General features: G+C 38.4%; 1 non-coding gene across 1 annotated transcript; it reads left to right on the forward strand.

Annotated features, from left to right (window-relative positions):
• Nucleotides 1-6850: 6850 nt before the first annotated feature.
• LOC125616591 lies at nucleotides 6851-6957 on the forward strand. The gene has a single exon (XR_007347331.1). It is a non-coding gene; the product is annotated as a U6 spliceosomal RNA (small nuclear RNA).
• Nucleotides 6958-7289: the final 332 nt, after the last annotated feature.

Here is a 7289-nt window from a genome sequence, read left to right on the forward strand (position 1 = left end):
AACCTATAAATTTGAGTTAATACTGTCTACATAGACAACTATGTCATCCCTGAATAAAGATAGTTTTATTCACTTCTTCCTGTTTTAGTCAGCTTTGCATAGCTAAAAGACCTGACTAGAGGAATTTAGAGGAGGAAATGTTTATTTTGACTCACGGTTTCAGAGATTCAGTTCATGGCTGGCCAACTCCATAGCTGTGACTATGTGGTGGGGCAGGACATCATAGCAGAAGGGCAGTGGGGAAAGCAAGCCAAGGTACGGCCACCAGGAGACAGAGAGCTCCACTCACCAAAATCAGATATCAACCCAAAGGCATGCCTCCAGTGACCTACTTATCCTATCTAGCTAAAATTACCACCCAGTTCTAATCATATCCAGCCTTATCCTATCTACCCACGGTTACCACCCAGTTAATACATTCAAGTGGATTAATCCACTGATTGGGTTACAACTCTCATAAGCTAATCATTTCACCTCTGAACATTCTTGCATTGTCTCACACATGAGTTTTTGGGGGACACCTCATATCTAAACCATAACACTCTCTGAATATTATTCATCTCCTCTTTTCCTTTTATTGTTTAGCATCTAGTATGATAGTAGAGGTGATGAGAGAAGGTTATCTTTGCCTTATCTTAGGAAGACATAATCTGGTTTCTTACCTTAATTATGATGTTAGCTATAGTTTGGTTTGGTTTGATAGATGTTATCAACTAAGGAAGTATCCTTTCATTTTATAGTTTGCTGAGAAGTTTTTGTCATAAATGGATATTTCATCATCCACTGCTGTAATCACATGATTGTTTCTCTTTTCCATGTAGATATAATGGATTACATTGATTTTTGAATTTTGAATCTGATTGCCTGCTTGGAAGAAATCACAATTGGTTGACACACACACACACACACACACACACACCTCTTTGGGGATTCTATTAGCCATCTTTGCTTTTCTTTTGTTGCTCACCAATACGAACTCTGATCTCAACAATGAACCCTGTTGTCTATCACAGATGCCATTGTGTTCAAATCCTTTCCCTCCCTACACATCTGCTTGAGCTTGGCCTATCTCTTCTGTCCAGGCTTCCCTAATCTGCTTCTCCTCAATCTTTCCTTCTCTGGACGCCTTTGAAGGTTTATTTCTCTATGCTGCAGTGGAATTTGCACTGCTTTATAGATTTTCTATAAATAATGCCTCTGTTTGTTTGCTTAATATCTCAGTTTTTTTACAGATAAGATTTAAGACATTTTCCTTGAATGCAGTGAGATAAAACAAAATTAAAGATAAGCTTAAGTGGATGAGGATAATGTGACAAAGAAGAAATTAGGGTAGAGGAGATAAGATGAAGCCCGAGGAGACATGATTGCCTAATATAGTGATACCTTTGTATGGTTTTTACTTTGTAGAGCTCCTGATACATTGGTGTAACGTTTTATAGTTTTCAAAGTATCTTGACATACCTTTTTTGTCATTTAAAGAAAACATCCAGGTTTTATTTATATTTATTTTGGCCAGTGAAGAAAGCCTAGGCCTAAAAAACCTGTGAGGTAATGAATAAGAGAGAGAAAGAAAAAAGAAATAGGAATCCTGAGGTGTACAAATCCAAAGGCCTTTTACATATGTTCTATTTCACAATAGGATTATGAGATCTGTGAGGAAGGAAACACATTTTGTTTTTCAAATTTAGCTCATGGAGTATAGGCACCTCAAGTGGCCCAACACACACTCACATCCATTTGAATGGAATCTCATTTTGCATTACAGTTTGTAAACTCTGTGATGGGGCAGGTTAATGGGAATTTAATGCAGCAGAATATGAAGACTCAACCTTGAGTTTTGTTTTCCCTTGTTTTGGAGAAGTAGTTCATCTTTGGGGATGAAAGATCAATCACACACTTTTAGACTGAACTTATTCTCCTAAAAGACAAATGGAATCTGATGTTTTTTGGGTCTAAGGTACCATGCACATCCTAACATTATACTTCTTTTTGAAAGGAAAAATGTGGAGGAAGGACAGGTGACAGTGTCCTAGAGTTGGAATAAAGAGCTACTTAGCTTGATGGGTTAGGAGGTGGTTAGGGAAGATTCCTTGTGTTTGATTACGATGGTTGGACTTTCATTCACCTTGAGTTAGTGAGAACTACCTACCAATAGCACACAGGGAAAGTTAGAGTTTTAAAAGGATAGGGATTTAAGATCTCAGCCTGAGTGCCAAGGAGTGTCTATGTGAAGGATCAGGGACTCTGTGGCTTGTGCAGGTAGGGAAAACTTAGGCTGTTTGGCAGATTGAGTAATGGTGATGACTGACAGTGGCTGAAGAAAGGACCTTTTAAAATTTTTTGAGTAAGTCTCAGAGCTTCTTCATGTTCCAAGTTCACCCAAAGTCACCTATTAATGTCGTTAGGTGTAAGATTGAAGAGGACATAATTGATTGGCAAATATAAAGAAATAGGCTGTTTCTCAGACGTTGAGTGTCAAGGAGCAATCTATAGCTATTACACCAGCCAAGTGCCAAGAATCTCTGCTACAAGAAATACTTCTTTGTCTCTAGAGCAGGCAAGTTATAATTTTTCATATCCAGCTGTCCCCTTTAATAGCCCAGATAACATGTTAAAAATATAGAATAATGGGACCCATTCCAGATGTACTGAATCAGAATATTGGTGTTAGAACAGGACAGCCATTTCTGTATTTTTCCTTTCCTGTCAGCCCTGTACTGATCTGCTAGTTAAGAACTCTTGCTCTGGTGATAAAACACAAGCCTTAGGTTCAGACAAGTCAGAATTTAAACTGAAGCCCTTCCACGGATGCTGGACAAGTTGCCTAAATTCTATGAGCTACAATTTTTTGGTGTGTTCAATGAGGATGAAAATACCTCCTTCTCTATTGTCTGGGGTGATTAAATGGCATATTCTATTTGGAGTTTTCTTTTGGATCTTGATTTATTAACTCTCAGTGAAGTCTCCTACATCCCTCCACTCCTTCCTTGTTTCTGCTTGATTTCAGGACATCTGTCTATTCAGGTTGCCAAATGCCTGTGGAATTCCTGAGTTGGTCTACTTCTTTGGAGTCTAACCTAAAAGCTCCCTTTATCATAAACCTGTCCTTGGCTTCATCTGAAGTCATTCTTGATTCTGAGTGGCAGGTCAGACTCTGAGAATGACACTTTTGAAATGACTGTGTGTCCTGATCGTCCCTCCACCAGAAGCCAACTTGGAGATAGCATGACTGAAGATGATTAAAAGATTGCCTCTTCTGAGGCCGAACTCTTCCTGACAGCCTTCTATGAAAAAGCCTCTTTTGCATTTTCCAGAAATAAGACTGTAGATAGATTAAGCCATTAATCAGGTTTAGTCAGGAAAGAAATGTCTATTTTGATTGTGCTAACACCTAGTCCCATGACTGCAGATGGGTTCTTTCAGTGTGCAAAGATAAATGGCTGGTGATTTCTAAAAGGGAAAGAGTTTGGAGTAAGAAGTCTCACACTGGTTTCTTTTCTTGCTTTCTTCCTTTCTATTTCTTTACTTCCTTCCTCATTTTTTCCCTCCACCCTCCCTCACTATTTACTTCTTAATTTTTATTATATGGATTATTAAAATTACTGCCCTTAGACTTATTTTGCTTTTCTATCAAATGCTAGTGAAAACTCCTCTCTGGACTATCTCAAGGACTTTTATGATGATTGCATGAGATAAATGATGTGCTATTTGGTAAACTATAAATTCCTGTGTAAGAATAAATATAGTGTTTATTCCTCCTGTTTATGTCTTGGATGGTTCTGGAGTGAGAATGTGTAAGAAGAGAAATGTTCACTGATGTGCCTACAACTGATTGCCTATTTATGTAATCACTCATCAGTAGCATATATGTATTGTGATATAGACTCTGATATATTCCTGCACTTGTATTATTTCATTTAATCTTCACATTGATCCTGGAAGATAGGTATTATTTATTATTTTCTTCAATGAGAATTTTGAAATCCAGAAAAGATGAATGGTTAGAACATGGAGACATTGCTAGGGGCAAGGTTGAAAGACCACATTGGGTCTGTCTGACCACAGATAAGACCAGGCAGTAATCAATCTGAAGAAGTGGATTTCTTTTTTTTTTTTTTTTAGTATTTGGATTTCTTGGCAAGACCCCTTACTGAGCAATAGGATCTTGTGCCTCTCATCACCTCTGCAACTTTCCATTTGGTAAAATGATATATTTCTTAACCCTTGTCATAAACTGGCAAAGTTTTAAAGACCTAATTTAAATTACTGCTTGATGAGATGGCAAGTTGGGTTCCTCGGTCAGTAACTGCCCATCCGCCGTCACCAAGGAGAATGCAGAGTCTTGGTGGACAGGATGAACAGCAGTACCTGTGAAACTGAGGAAAATAAGAAAGCAAAGAAACTATTTTTGCAGTAGATGGTGTAAGGTCTCAGAGTCATTCCTTGTTAATATTTAAAAGGATATGTTCCCAAGGGCTGATGAATCAGGATCTGTGGAGTATTCAGTAAATCCTCCCCAGGGTCGCTGCAGTCTTCAGTGGATCTCCCTATAGTTCAACCACCTGTCATTCGATGTGGGAGTCACTGTTTAGATTTTCCTCCTGCTCTGGGGACCTCTCAGCCCCAGTTTAAATCAGTGGATATAAACACCCAGGAGGAGGTAGCTGGGGAAGGGCCTTGCAGCTATAGTTAACCTCACAGACAGTATTCTCAGAAACTCAGTTGCTACTGTATGCATTTATGACCTATTGATTTAATGACTGAATCTATTAATTAAGAGATAGCCTCTTCATTCTTTGGGGGGAGGATTACTAGATTCCTAGTAATCTAGTGCTGAATGACTTGCCAGAGGCCATGCAGGGACATCTTCCCAAGCCAGGCTTTGAACCTGGGTCTTCTGACTCAAATCCACATGGCTGTCACTCCTGCTTTGGGAACAGAATCAGCCCTCATCAAATCTACAAAGCCAACTGAGTTGTCTTCGGGTTTTCACTCTTATTGCCTGTGGCTCTCTGAAAGCCAGAGATCCAAGGTGTCCTTGTGAAGTCATTGATATTCCCATGAGTTGAAACAGAAGAATGGCACAGCTGTTGGGCTCAGTTCTGACACAAGCTAGACAGGCTGTGTGGTCTTACACCTTGCCTAAGTGTCCAGCACTATCCCCAGAACGGGCCTGTTAAATGCTGTGCTGTTTCTGTTTTGAAATTCCTAGTAATCTATTGAACAAAAAGCTCCGGATTTTCATTTTCCACTGAGCCCTGAAAATTAGGTAGCTGGTAATGCTTACAAGCTTATGACTACTTACTTTCCTTAACTTCTTTCTACCCCAGTTTTTTCATCTGTAAAAAAAACAAACAAACAAACAAAAAAAAAACAATACCAATGCACATATCTTAATGTGTTCTTGGACAGAATGAATGAAATACAATAGAAAATGGGCTAACAAGCTTTTCTAAACACAATAAATCTTAACTTCTTTATGGCTAATCCAGGAGGGAAGTGAACTCATTAAAAAACATCTTATTAGGTCAGCACTAAAAAGGTCATACATCTGGAGTGTAGTTTTGCATGAGGAAGATGGTTATTTGGATTTTGCTATTGTGAGGGCAGATAAAATAATTGGAAAAAATGTCACTTTTCATGCTTCAGTTACTGTTGAACAAATATGTAGATTTTATTTATTTATTATTTGGTGCTGGGGATCAAACCCAGAGGTGTTTTACCACTGAGCTAAATCTCTGGCTCTTTTTATTTTTTATTTTGAGACAGGGTCTTGCTAAAGTTGCTTAAGGCCTCACTAATTTTGCTGAGGCTGGCCTTGAACTTGTGATCCTCCTGACTCAGCCTTCTAAATCACAGGGATTATAGGGGTGTTCCACTCTGCCTAGCTCTTCTAATTAAATTATTTCATTTAAGTTTCCTAAAAATCCCATGACATAATTAGTATTAGTATTTTGTAGATGATGAAACTGTGCTCACAGAATAATTGCAGTGTTAGAGAATCCCATAAAATTGATAGACATTAGAATCCACACAACTTGAAAAGGGTCAAGCTAGATGGGTTGATCTAGATTTCCTGGAGAGGTGTGCAGTGAGGGTTTATCTCGGGCTCTTGTTAGGGCTTTTGTTAGGGCTGTGTTGAGACGGATTTTAAGGCTGCCTGGACAGGGTGGTGTGGAGTACCCTGGTCATGCACTATGCCTGTCTCGGGCTCTGGAGAAGTGGAGGTGGTATGTAAGGCACATATTTGCCATCCTGATGTACTGTTCTCATTTTTCAGCACACATTAGTCAATAAGAAGTTAATATAGCTACAATTCATAGGGTCAGCTGTTGACAAAGCTGGCTTTTATTCTTAGTGCAAGGCAACTATGATATGTAAAATACCAACCAACCAACAAATAAGAAGCAAAATAAAACAAAAAGAAAAAATGTTTGTTGACATTTCAGGCATATATGGTAAAAGTATTAGAAGAGTCTTCTTAAGTGCCACAAAATCATGACATAGGTTTCATACTTGAGTATACATCAGCATCTCTGGAAGGCTTTTAAACAGAGGTTGTTGAGACCTACCCACAGGATTTCTGGTTCAGTAGATCTGGGATGGAGCCTGGGCATTTGTAAGTTCCCAGATGAGGCTGATTCTCTGTTTTGTGTCTACCTTTTCAGGGCTGCCACCCATAGAGGTCTGCCTATTAGTACATTTTTTTTTTTAAACCATTGATCTGATTCCTCTTACAATGAATTATTCAAATGTGCTCTAAAAAATAAATCTGGAAGACTCAGTCTGCCAGCCCCCTGGGATGTGTTAATAAGATGTTCTGAAAATTGTATCAAGATTTATTTAATTAGTGTTCATTTTGGCAGCACATCTACTAACATTGGAACTTCACAGGGAAGATTAGCATGGTCCCTGTGCAAGAATGACATAGAAATTTTCGAAGCATTCTCTGCCTTTTGGAACACTTGCGTGTTGTTGGTGTGAATGTAAGATGGTGTACTGTTATGGAAAACAGCACGGAATTTCCTCAAAAATATTAAAAATTGAATTGTCAAACGATCCAGCAATCCCACTTTGGGTGAATATACAAAATAATTCAAAACAGGATGTTGAAAAGATATTTGTGTATTATTCACAATAGCCAAGATGTGGAAGCAACTTGAATGTCCATTGCCAGATGAGTGGATAAAGAAATGGGGTATTTATATACAGAGTACTATTATTTAACTCTACAAAAAGAAGGAAATATCTTCACATGCTGCAACACGGATAAAACTTAAGTAAAATAA

The sequence above is a fragment of the Marmota marmota genome, unplaced genomic scaffold, assembly GCF_001458135.2.
Source record: "Marmota marmota marmota unplaced genomic scaffold, marMar, whole genome shotgun sequence".
Lineage (NCBI taxonomy): Eukaryota > Metazoa > Chordata > Mammalia > Rodentia > Sciuridae > Marmota > Marmota marmota.